Source organism: Microcaecilia unicolor, chromosome 7 (genome assembly GCF_901765095.1).
Source record: "Microcaecilia unicolor chromosome 7, aMicUni1.1, whole genome shotgun sequence".
In the NCBI taxonomy this organism is placed as follows: domain Eukaryota; kingdom Metazoa; phylum Chordata; class Amphibia; order Gymnophiona; family Siphonopidae; genus Microcaecilia; species Microcaecilia unicolor.
In genome coordinates this window covers 172,496,784-172,509,146 of record NC_044037.1, presented here as the reverse complement: position 1 = coordinate 172,509,146, position 12,363 = coordinate 172,496,784, and the positions used below count along the sequence as shown (strand labels likewise).

At 46.1% G+C, this 12,363-nt stretch overlaps 1 protein-coding gene across 2 annotated transcripts in view; it reads right to left on the bottom strand.

Annotated features, from left to right (window-relative positions):
- The window catches only part of ICA1L (islet cell autoantigen 1 like), a 94,784-nt gene extending 86,495 nt beyond the window's left edge, over positions 1–8,289 (bottom strand). For both annotated transcript variants that reach the window (XM_030209672.1, XM_030209673.1), the window contains exon 1: positions 8,207–8,289. The gene's annotated coding sequence lies outside the window, so the exon portion shown is untranslated. The remainder of the gene's footprint in view (positions 1–8,206) is intronic.
- Positions 8,290–12,363: the final 4,074 nt, after the last annotated feature.

Sequence of the window (12,363 nt, the reverse complement as noted above, 5' to 3'; positions counted from 1 at the left end):
TGGACGCAACATCAAAGGTGTCATACACCCCTCTGGCCAGGAATTTTCTGCACGCCTTCAGCTGCCTGACCACCTCCTGAAATGGCTTGGCTTGCTCAGGGGGGAGCTTATCCACCAAGCCCGCCAACTGCCGCACATTGTTCCGCATGTGGATGCTCGTGTAGAGCTGGTAGGACTGAATTTTGGCCACGAGCATAGAAGAATGGTAGGCCTTCCTCCCAAAGTTCTAGAGTCCTTGCCCGGGGGCGCCGAAGCATGCTCCCTAGAACTCTTGGCCTTCTTTAGGGCCAAATCCACAACTCCAGAGTCGTGAGGCAACTGAGTGCGCATCAGCTCTGGGTCCCCATGGATCCGGTACTGGGACTCGATCTTCTTGGGAATGTGGGGATTAGTTAATGGTTTGGTCCAGTTCGCCAGCAATGTCTTTTTGAGGACATGATGCATGGGTACTGTGGACGCTTCCTTAGGTGGAGGATAGTCCAGGAGCTCAAACATTTCAGCCCTGGGCTCGTCCTCCACAACCACCGGGAAGGGGATGGCCGTAGACATCTCCCGGACAAAGGAAGCGAAAGACAGACTCTCGGGAGGAGAAAGCTGTCTTTCAGGAGAGGGAGTGGGATCAGAAGGAAGACCCTCAGACTCCTCGTCAGAGAAATATCTGATGTCTTCCTCTTCTTCCCACGAGGCCTCACCATCGGTGTCAGACACAAGCTCACGAACCTGTGTCTGCAACCGTGTCCGGCTCGACTCCGTGGAACCACGGCCACGGTGGGAGCGTCTAGAGGTAGACTCCCTCGCCCGCACCGGCGAAGCTCCCTCCGCCGACGTAGTCGGGGAGCCTTCCTGGGAGGCGGCCGCAGTCGGTACCGCACGCGGTACCGATGCCGGAGACCTCACCCCGACAATGGGCCAGCCGGCGCCTCACTCAACAGTACCGGTGGCGCAAGCACCCCCGGTACCGGAGGGGTAGGGCGCAACAGCTCTCCCAGAATCTCTGGGAGAACGGCCCGGAGGCTCTCGTTCAGAGCGGCTGCAGAGAAAGGCAGAGAGGTCGATGCAGGCGTCGACGTCAGAACCTGTTCCGGGCGTGGAGGCTGTTCCGGGCTGTCCAGAGTGGAGCGCATCGACACCTCCTGAACAGAGGGTGAGCGGTCCTCTCGGTGCCGATGCCTGCTGGGTGCCGACTCCCTCGGCGACCCAGAGCTCTCGGTGCCGACGCGGGGAGGAGACCGGTGTCGATGCTTCTTCGACTTGTTCCGAAGCATGTCACCGGAGCTCCCCGGCACCGACGAGGAGGACGTAGAATCCAGTCGTCGCTTCCTCGGGGCCAAGGCCGAAGGAGGTCGGTCTCGGGGGGGCTGTACCGCAGGAGCCCTCAGGGTGGGGGGAGACCCACCCGAAGGCTCACCGCCACCAGCAGGGGAATGGACAGCCCTCACCTGCACTCCAGACAAAGCACCACCGTCTGACGACATCAGCAGACGAGGTCCCGGTACCACCGACGTCGATGCAGCTATCCGATGTCTCGGCGCCGATGCAGAGGTCCGATGCCTCGATGCACTCGATGTACTGGCGGCCGAGGATGAAGCTGTGGACGCTGAAGACGTCGATGCACTCGATACCCCCGGTGCCGATGCCGACGAAGAGCCCGAGAACAAAACGTTCCACTGGGCCAATCTCGCTACCTGAGTCCGCCTTTGTAACAGGGAACACAGACTACAGGCCTGAGGGCGGTGCCCAGCCCCCAGACACTGAAGACACGACGCGTACCTGTCAGTGAGCGAGATTACCCGGGGTGCACTGGGTGCACTTCTTGAAGCCGCTGGGAGACTTCGATGTCATGGGCGGAAAAATCACGCCGGCGAGATCAAAAGTCGAAATGGCAAAAATGGCACCACAAAAATAGGGAGCAGAAAACTTCGACCGAGGCCTAACTAGGGCCTACCCCGACGATGAAAGAAAACTTACCGGGGCGAAAAGTTCGAAATACGGGAAAGGAAAAAAACCAAAAGGTCTCCTCCCGAAACACTTCTCTTAATTTTTTTCTCTCAAAGAACGAGTCGAAAACGACGCACGAGGTCAACTTTCCGGGGCACGAACGGCGAAACACGACCGTACCGAGCGCGGACAAAAGAAGACTGGCCGGCACGAGCCAGTTTCGGGCGGGAAGACGGCCGCGCATGCGCGGTGCGCATCGGCGCGCGAGGGCTAGCAAAGGCTTTTGCTAGTGAAGATTCCGATTGGAGGGGCTGCCGTGGACGTCACCCATCAGTGAGAACAAGCAGCCTGCTTGTCCTCGGAGAATAAATATTTTCTCCAGTTTGTTTTAAATTTACTACCAGTAGCTTCATTGCGTGCCCCCTAGTCCTAGTATTCATTCCTGACAGATACTAAGTAGTTTTTATCTGCCTAGTTAATAGAGCTGCAAGCTGAGGACCAGGGAAGCAAAGGTTCAAAACCCAGTGATGTTCCTCATAACCTTGGGCATATCACTTAACCCTTTCTTACCTCAATTTTATAAACTTACAGGGAAATACGTACTGTACTTGACTATAACTACTAAAAATCTAAATAATAAAAACCTGCATTTTTTGAACAGACATGTCTTACTGCTCTTTCTCATTATGACACCAATTAGGGATACTTAAAGCTAAACTGAAGCTAATATATCACAAGCTTTACCCAAATATGCTCCAGAACACTATATTTACTATATGAGATTCTTTATTTATGACAATTACTGCTTAAATATAAACATATGAATAATATCACTCAGTCCTCACTCATACCAAACACACCTTTCATACAACTCACCCCACACAATATCCAATTAAACAGTCTTAGCAAACAAGTCCCATATTACCTTATACAGAAGCTAACGATCCAACAAAAGGATCAATTGTAAAGAAACACCAGTTTCACTGATATATCCATGTCCAAAATTGTATGTAGTCAATGCAAATCTTCTAAACACAAAAGATTCATACAAATCAAGAGGTGTTTCGCTGAAATCCCATGTAAAACAGCTGGACTTGATAATCTCTTTGTAGTAGAACCACATAAATGTCAAATCTGTAAATCTTTTCCCTATAGTTGTCTGGTCGCTTGGTACTAAGATCCCATCAGCGATACAAACTAGCAAAATCACACCACATGTGTTCCCCAATGCTGAGCCACATTTCGATTTCTTCTTCGGGAGGAACAAGTAAACTTCCTACAAAAAAAGCGCCATGCACATAATACTTCTAATCTAACTCCTACACAAATAACATTTAAATACTCACTCAACCTCAACAACATTCAGTACCAACTTGTTGCTGCTTACCGGAGGGATAACATCCAAACCTCGCCCGCTACAAGCACCGACCTCAAACAGGAATACTCCTACAATCTGCTTCTGGGTTTATAAAGGAAGAAAAAACGCTCCAGCATGTGAAAGTCATTAGTATCCCAAATATTGAATCACCACTATACTTCCAAGTTTAACCCCCCAGGGACCACCGTATACCAATAGAAAATAAACCTTTGTTCCTGAGTCATCAATACCTCACTGATGTCACCACTTCGCCTTAGATTATCTTGCAATAATACCATTAAACGTAAATCATCAACTGAATGGCCTGCATCCACCCAGTGACACACCAGGGGAGCTTCCATTCTCATGTTCCTGATATAACTAAGGTGCTCCACTACTCACTGTTTCAATTTCCTTTTCGTTTGCCCAATATAGTACAAATGACACGAATACACTATCTGATGGCTACCACGAGTAGTCTTGCTTTTAAAATAAAACTTTTTAGTCGTGCCTGGGATAGGCAAACTATTGGTAATAAGGGAAAATTTGCAATACATACATTTCCCAAACGGGGAATGCTCTCCATTCAACTGTTCAGAGTGTGGTATTTTCAATATTTCCCCAAGAAAATGAAAGGGGAGGAGAAGAATCCTCACGTATAACAAAAGCAATGGACAAAGAAGTGAGGACAGCTCGAAGAGGAAATCAAGAAGTCTTTAATGTGGATAGCATAAAAATGACCCGACATGGACGAGTTTCGGCATCAAAGCCTGCATCAGGGGTCAGTTGTTCTCTTGTGTTGTAGCTGGTGACTTAATCGAGAGAAATGTATGGCTATATGGTTTTCTTAAATTGAGAAAACGAAAAAAAAACCTCTTGGCTATAGAATGCCGCAACTGCAAAACTCGTCAATGACGTCAGTGGTGTAAAAACGGATCATTTTTATACTATCCACATTAAAGACTTCCTGATATCCTCTTCGAGCTGTCCTCACTTCTTTGTCCATTGCTTCAATATTTCCCCAACATTAGCCTTACGCTTATAAGCCACATTTGGGTGTTCCTGAAGCCCCGAGTGCACTGCTAAAACATTCCAATGCTTATGAATGATCCGACCAACAGCAGTGGCACAAGAAGAATATGGAAGAACACACACTCGGGGGCTCCTCTCTACAGTTTGCTTAGGTAAAAAAAGGCAAAGCCCGATGAGTGTATAAAGCCCGCTTGTATGCTTTTTTCACCATATTAACCAAGTATCCCTTTTGAGTAAACCGATCCATCATACTTCTCGCCTGAAACCTGAACTCGTCAACTGTAGAACAAAGGCACCTAAGCCTCAAAAACTGACCAACTGGAACTCTCTTCTTTAAAGAATTAGGATGAAAACTAGAATAATGAAGAAGGGTGTTTCCTTCTTATGAACAGTGATAGTGGAATTTATGTATAGGCGACTTCATAATTTTATTATCCAAAAATTCTATTTCTGATTCATGAATTTTTTTTATGATTTATAATTTTTATTGATTTTATAACTTAAACAGACAAAAAACTGTTAAGTGAAATACAGCCAAAAGTATGATACTAGCCTTTAGGAAATACTTTCTTTCCAACAATCTAAATTAGCTTCATTAGACCTCTATAATTCAAAGGGGGGGGGGGGAGTAGGTATTAGTGAAGATTACATTTTTTTTTCTTTTCAACAATAACCAAATAAGAAAATATGGTGCCGTTTCTCACATACTGAAAAGCTCTACTGCTGTTTTGCATCCAGGAAAGTCTCTAGCTGATCAGGAATAAAAAACACATATTTTGTTTGATTTAACCTTATAACACATTTACAGGGATATGCAAGGAGGAAGGTATCCCCTAATTCTAATGTTTTAGGCCTCATAGAAAGAAACAGTTTCCTCTTTTCTTGGGTAATCTTAGTTACATCAGGATAAAGCCAAATTGTTTGGCCTCCAAACATACGGTTAGTTGATTTAAAGTAAAGACGCATTATTGAGTTTAAGACCTGCTGGAAAACAAATAACACTATCAACGTCCCTCTTTCAGAAACTTCTTCCAATGATTGTTCCAAGATGGCTGTAATATTTTGTAAATCTGTAGATTTTTCTCCTGATTTTTTCATTGTACTTGGTATATAATAGATCTTATTCAATGGAGGAATTATTTCTTGAGGAAACTTTAGATTTTCTTTCAAAAATCTTATAAACATTTCTAATGGTGATACCCTCAAAAGTTTAGGAAAATTCAGCAGTCGGAGATTTAATCTCCTATTAAAATTCTCCATTTGCTCAATCTTTCTTCTTATTTCAATATTATCCTTTATTACAGCCACCTTAAATTTGTCTGTTTTCTTAGTCTCTTCCTGTAATACCTCTATTTTCAAGGAAAAATCTTGTTTTACCATAGTTATGGAGTCCTTCACTTCCTGCACTTTCACACTCAAAGTTTTTACCTCATCCGATGATTGTCGCAAGGTTTTCTCTATTTCGAGAAGTTTCAGCCAAATTTTTCCTAGGCTCACCTCCAATTCCTGCCCTGCAGCTGCAAATCTCACCGCTAAGTCAGAGTCCCCACAGGGTTTACCAGAGTCGCCCTTTCCGGGTTCTGAGAGAAACCCTTCTCGACTTGCAACAGTTGCTGAGCTCGGAGGGATCTTAGAGTCTGGCGGCGTTGAAAGAGATGTTTCGACTTCCAGCGGGGGGGCCGCTTCACCGACTAAGGAATCCGTCCCACTTGTGCGTGAGATGGCGGGGAAGAAGCGTTCCAGCCCTGCTCTCTCCGGCGTAGATGTCCCGGTGGGTGGGGGAACCCCGCGGACAGTCCCTTTTCGTTTGGTATGGGGCATAGTTTGTATTTAAATTGGTGTTCGGAGAAAACAAAGCTGGAGCTCGCTAACAACGCGTCCGCTCATGGCGCCATCTTGAAACGCCCCCACCGTCAGACCTCTGATTCATGAATTTTAACTGTAAACTTAATATGTGGATCACACTGGTTAATGTGGTGAATAAAGGCCTGCAATACCTCAATAGATCCACTCCATATCATAACAACATTGTCAATACAACATTTCCACATTACTATATGATCATTATAACAGAAAGGGTAAACATATTGGGTCTCAAAGATGTTCACATACAAGCAGGCTATAGAAGGTGCTACAGTTGCACCCATGGCTATGCCCTTAGTTTGAACAAAAAAATGCTGCTGGAATTCAAAATAGTTGTTACAGATAACATAGGAAAGCAATTCACGCAATACCCTTATCTGAGAGACTGGGATGGCCGCCAGGTGAAAATAATGGCATGCCATATCCATTGCCTGGACTTGAGAAATGTTAGTATACAACGCTGCCACATCAAGTGTAACCAAAAAAAACTCTTGACACTTTCAGCACAAAATTGGAGCCAGCATTCTTAGTAGACTGGCCATACAGACATCCCAGCAGAGCAGTGGGGCACTGTAGTGGACTTCACATAAAAGCTCCCAGGTACACATCCCCATTATATTGTATGGTGAGCCCTCCAAAGCCCTACTATACACCACTACAATAGCCCTTATAGCTGCAGGAGTCACCTATATATGGGTACAGTAGATTTTTGATGGGCTGACTTTTTTCACCACAAGTATAACAGTTAGAATGGATTATGGGCCTGGGTCCTGTTCTCCACAGTGCACTGCACCGACCACTAGGCTACTCCAGGGACCTGCTTGCTGCTCTAATAGGACTGGCCATAACATCTGTAACTGTCATAGAGGCTGGTATGTACTGTTTCCTTCGCATCTTTGGAGGGCTGGGAGGTCGGTGATCACTGGGGGAGTAGGGGGGGCATTCCTTTATTCCTCCAGAAGTCATCTCATCTGGTCATTTAAGGCACTTTTTTGTGGCTTAGTCAAAATAGGTCTAGCTCAAAACATCTTAGTTTTAGTCAGAGGTGTAGTCAGACCTCTATTTTTTTTTGGGGGGGGGGGGGGGAGCCTGAGTTCAAAGGAGGGGCAAGCCTTTCCACAGCTATCTACCTCCGCCGCAACCCCACATGCCTGGACTGGCAGGGTTTCGCCAGCAAACCTTTCCTGTAGTGATATTTGGTGCCATGCTGCCTACCCTGCTTTTCTGCCCTGGCATGCATGCTCAATTTCATTAAAACCGAGCATGCAAAAGAGGGGGAAGCAGGGCAGGCAGTGCGGGTAGCAAATTTCACCGCAGGAAAGCTTCTGCTGGCGGGGCTTGGGTACTCCTGCCAGCAAATTTTGGGTACTCAACCCCCCCTCCCCTCCTCCTCCATGCCACTGGTTTTAGTCCTGGACATTTTGTCCCCTGATGCTTTGAATGTGCTGCAGACAAAATGCATAGATGACTGTCTGCAACATAGGTTTCAAAAACTGCGATTTGGCAAGCAAAATGTCCACATGCTGCTTTATGCCGTTTTTTAGACGTTTTTCTCTTTTGAAAACAAGCCCCATGGTATATTACTCGGAAAAGTGGCATTCAAATCCTTGCTTCTCTGTCATCTGCTCTAACCACTAGGCACTCCTCCACTTCAAGCTCATTCAGAAAAGATGAAAAGGGGAAGGAACAGCCTAGAATGAAAGGCAATGAATGAATTGAAACAGTGAGGCTCATGATAGAACCTCAACACAGTGTTAACCTGAAGAAGCAGCCATTTATCCGGCTTCTTGCCCCCCCTCTGAGCGCAAAGATACCAACTCACACGGACCTGGATGCCCTCACACCCCACACACAGAACACCTCTCTTCACACGTATTCCAGACCCAGGACCCCCCCCCCCAGCATATTTTCTTCCCTTCCCAATCTCTCCAGTCTACCATGTCTCCCCTCCCCGTCCGCGCGGTCCGGCGTCAGACTCAGTCTCCCTCAATCTGAAACCACGCCCCCTGGTCCTACCTTCCAAACTTGTTTTTTTTTAGGTCGCCGACAGCAGCAGCAGCAAGTCATACAGATCGCTTTTGACCGACCCAAGAGCTTTCCTTCTCCGGCGGCGTCCCACCCCCTCTGACGCGACTTCCGTTCTCGGCCGGATTCCGGAAACAGGAAGTCGGCTCGGCGGGGCACTGGAGGCTGGTTGAGCCTGGAAGACGAGAAGGATTGGGGTAGTTTGGAATGAATTGTTGCTGTTGCCGCCGCGGTTCTCAAAGACAAATTTGTAGGTAGGAGTGTGTGTGTGGAGACCGAAAAGATGCCTCTCGCCGTACTTGGAAACGTTATGATACAGCAGACCCGCTTTGACCTCGTTGACGTCCCTGTGTTGGTTTTGTGCGGGAGCTACCTACTACTACTATAAATCACTTCTATAGTCGGTCGCAGCGCTTTACAATTGAACATGAAGAAAGACAGTCCCTGCTCAAAAGAGCTTACAGTCTAAATCAGGACAAACAGACTAAAGGAAGAGTGGAGGACCTGTGTTTGGAAGTCCCTAAGGAGAGAGTTCCCGTCTCACTTGGGATCCCGAGCTGCAGTGTGTGTGATGTGCCTTGCGTGTATGCAAGGGCATCACGAGCCTGTGAAGTTTCCTAAGCTCCTGCAAATTGAATTTTACGCACGCATGTATATACTTCCACATGCACTATAGATTCACACACGTTGTACCTTTGAAAATGTAAATACAAGATCTTCTCCTTGTAGCTTTATTTTACTGTTATGATTTCCATTTTAATGATTGAATATCATAAAGCATATTTTGATGGATATGTAGTATGTGTAAAGTACACGTGCTTCGTCCGCATTTGCGTGGAGCTGTTATATACTTGTCTGTTTTATTTTGTAAAATAGGCATGTACCCCTATTAGAGTACATGCACATAGCTGCACCTTCCTTGAATCAGGGGTAACTTTGTGTGAGGGCATTTTGTTAGGGGTTGTGGTAGGAGTCTCCTCTATAAAGGCAGTTAAACTTGCCTTGCTTAAAATAGAAATGTGGGTTCATAGTAACATAGTAGATGACAGGAGACCAGTCACAGTAGATGATTGGTCCATCCAGTCTGCCCAATAACATAAAGTCATTATCCTTAAGACAGCGTAGAGAATGTCCAAAGCACAAGACACAATGCCAAGGACAAAACTATTAGTTCAGTGTGAAAAACTGACAAGAAATCCTCTCCTCAAAACATACGCAGCCCCTGACTTGGTGAAAACCTTTTGGTGTTATAGGCCATCATTTCCTTCTGTGCAGTGCAGAGGAATACTTATGCGTCTCATTACCGTACATTTCAACTCAGTTTGTGACCATCTTTACTGTGCAAGTTAACACTGGCTCTCAAGCCTTCTGATTATTTGGTGCACAGTAGTGCACACAAACCTGGTGTTAACTGCATGCTAATGCTGGCAGTAGCTTTGAGCATTGGCCCCTCTGCAGTGCCCAGGACATGCTATTGCTTAACAGCTATCTTTGCACTAAAATGGGCTGTAGGCAGTGGCGTGGCTTGGCCTGAATGGGCCTCCTATAACACCATCGCTTCCAGGATAGGGAGAATTGGGAGGAGGGGAGGATGCACATTTCCCAAAGCAGACATTACAATTGATACATTTTTTCCTACCTTTGTTGTCCAAGCATTGCTTTGGATCTAGTATCTCTCTTCAGCTTTTTTCTTAACTCTCTCCAGGGTTTTCTGTCCTTTTGACATTTCTTCTCTGTCCAGCATGGTTTTTTTTGTGGCCCTATCCATCCTGTGGCCCTCTATCTTGCCCCATGTTCAGTATCTCTTCATTTTGTCTTTAACTTACGCTGTCCAGCAACCCCCTCTGTGTTCCTATCCCTCCCCTTGTGTCCAGTATTGCACCTCTGTTCCCTCCACAGCTGACATCTCTCGCAACCCTCCCCATCCCCCTCATGGTCTGGCATCTGCTCTGGTTCAGTTTCTCTATCCGGTATTTCTCCCTTCCTGTCCCTCCTTGTGTCTGCATGGGTCCGGCCTCACTCCAACTTCTCCCACCCACTGCTGCAATTGCAGTAGAGGCAGCGCTTGAAAGCTGACTCTTTGGGTGGCGGGGCCATGCCTCTGCTCCATCCCGCTTCTATGTTTCAAAGTTCTGTGGTGGGATGGGATAAATGCAAGCCCCACTCCCCAAAGAGGCAGCTTTCAGTGCTTCCTCTGCTATTACCGCAGCAGCACACGGTAGACTGGCGACGAGCAGGGGAAGCTGGAGCAAGGCCGGACCTACACAGGCGCGCATCAGGGTCCAACTTCAGGTGGCTCTTACCATTGGGCAGCCCTGGTCATTTTTTTATGCTCACTCAATAGTAGCTAACCCCTGTCTAGGATTAGGCCCAGGTTGTGCTGCAGCGGTAACCTTTTGGGAATAGACCCCATAGTTCCTAATCTCATGTTTTCTAAGATGATGCATTGCTGATTTTCAAATTTTTATAGTATTGGGTCTGTTGAAGGAATAGGAAATGTTGGTATCAGGGCTGTTGCAACCCGGTAAGCACTGACCTCTGGGGCATTGCCAAAAGCCACTACAAGCTGTGTTACCTTGGTTGTGCAGGGCTACTCTCTCCTGTTCTTCCACAGGTCCAACAGTGTGTCTCTCCCTCCAGAAGTTTTCTAAACATGCCTGGGTGGCTGTTAGCATCTTGCCATTTAAGGTAGTAAGCTTCCTCATGCTGGTCTAGGGAGACTTCTGGCAGCTGTGTCCCACCTCTGATGTAACTTCCTGTGGAGATGTACATTCCAAAGACTGACACATTCTAATCCAGGGATTTTCAACCCTGGCTTTACCAGTCAGTCAGGTTTTCAGGATACCCACAATTAATTTTATTTATTTGTCGCCTTTGTATCCCAAATTTTCCCACCAATTTGCAGGCTCAGTAATAATACATGAGCTAAATTTGCATACAAATATATCATGCATATCCATTACAGATATCCTGAAAACTTAACTAGTTTGATGAGTCTTAAGCCTATGTTGAGAACTACTGTTTTAATCAATAAATAAAATTCCTTTTTCTAGCTTTGTGGTCTGGTCATTTTCTTTTTCTAATCATATTGGTCCTAATCTCTGGGTTCTGCTTTTGTCTGTCTTTTAATTTGGTTGTCAGGGATCATCTTGTCCATTTGGCATTTCTTCTCTCTCTCGTCCATCATCCATCTCCCCTCTGTATCATTCTTGCCCTGCTTAGCTTTTCCCACGTCCATATCCATCTCTCATGTGTTCAGCATTGCTCCTTTGTGTTTGTATTACCCCTCTGTGTCCTTATCCCTCCCCATGCCCAGATTTTCCCCTCCACCTAGTGCCAGCATCTCTTCATTTCTCTTACTCTGCTCCTGTCCCCCTGCTCAAGGTCAGTTTCTCCCCTCTCTTGTCGCCATGGCCCCTGTAGGAAGAACTAACTACAGTATAGCACTTTAGATGCACTATAAGTGTGGGAAGGTAATAGTGTGTAATGGTAGCTATTATCAGTAGCTCTAACCCCCCCCCCCCCCCCCAAATTATACAAAACCAAGTTCTATCACTCTGGGAACTGACAAGGAAACAAGTCAATTATTATAAAAATAAAGGCTATTTATTTACAAGCAAGTGAAACTGACATAAGTGAAAACACAAGTAAAGTTATATGTCAATGCAAGATAACACTTACCTATTCAAGAAAGCTTATGGTAATTGTGGGATATAAGAATGGATAAATCAAATAAATAACTCACTCAGGAAAATGAAAGACGAATATACTTAAGAGTATTAGAGTGAACACACATTAAACCCTCGCTCAGGCCGGGAATCAGGCCTCTTATTGCCCTGTAGCAATAACAGCTGGGATACAACCTGGATGTAGATGAATAACTTGATGCAAAAGATCCCCGGCATGTCCCAGCAGTGCTGCAGAGAGGATGGCTGGTAGAAACCTCAATGATGGTAATGAAAACCCAGCTCCTTTATTCTTTGGTTTTTAGCGCTGCTTTATACAGTTCTGGTGGAGGCAAAGTTCTTGAAAATGAGCAAGCGCCTCCTGACGTTCTGTGGTCTTGATTTCATGCCCAGGCTCCAACGTGGCTGAGTCAGCCTGACTTGGGGAGATTGTCACGGAGCAAGAATGTTGTCAGGTGATTG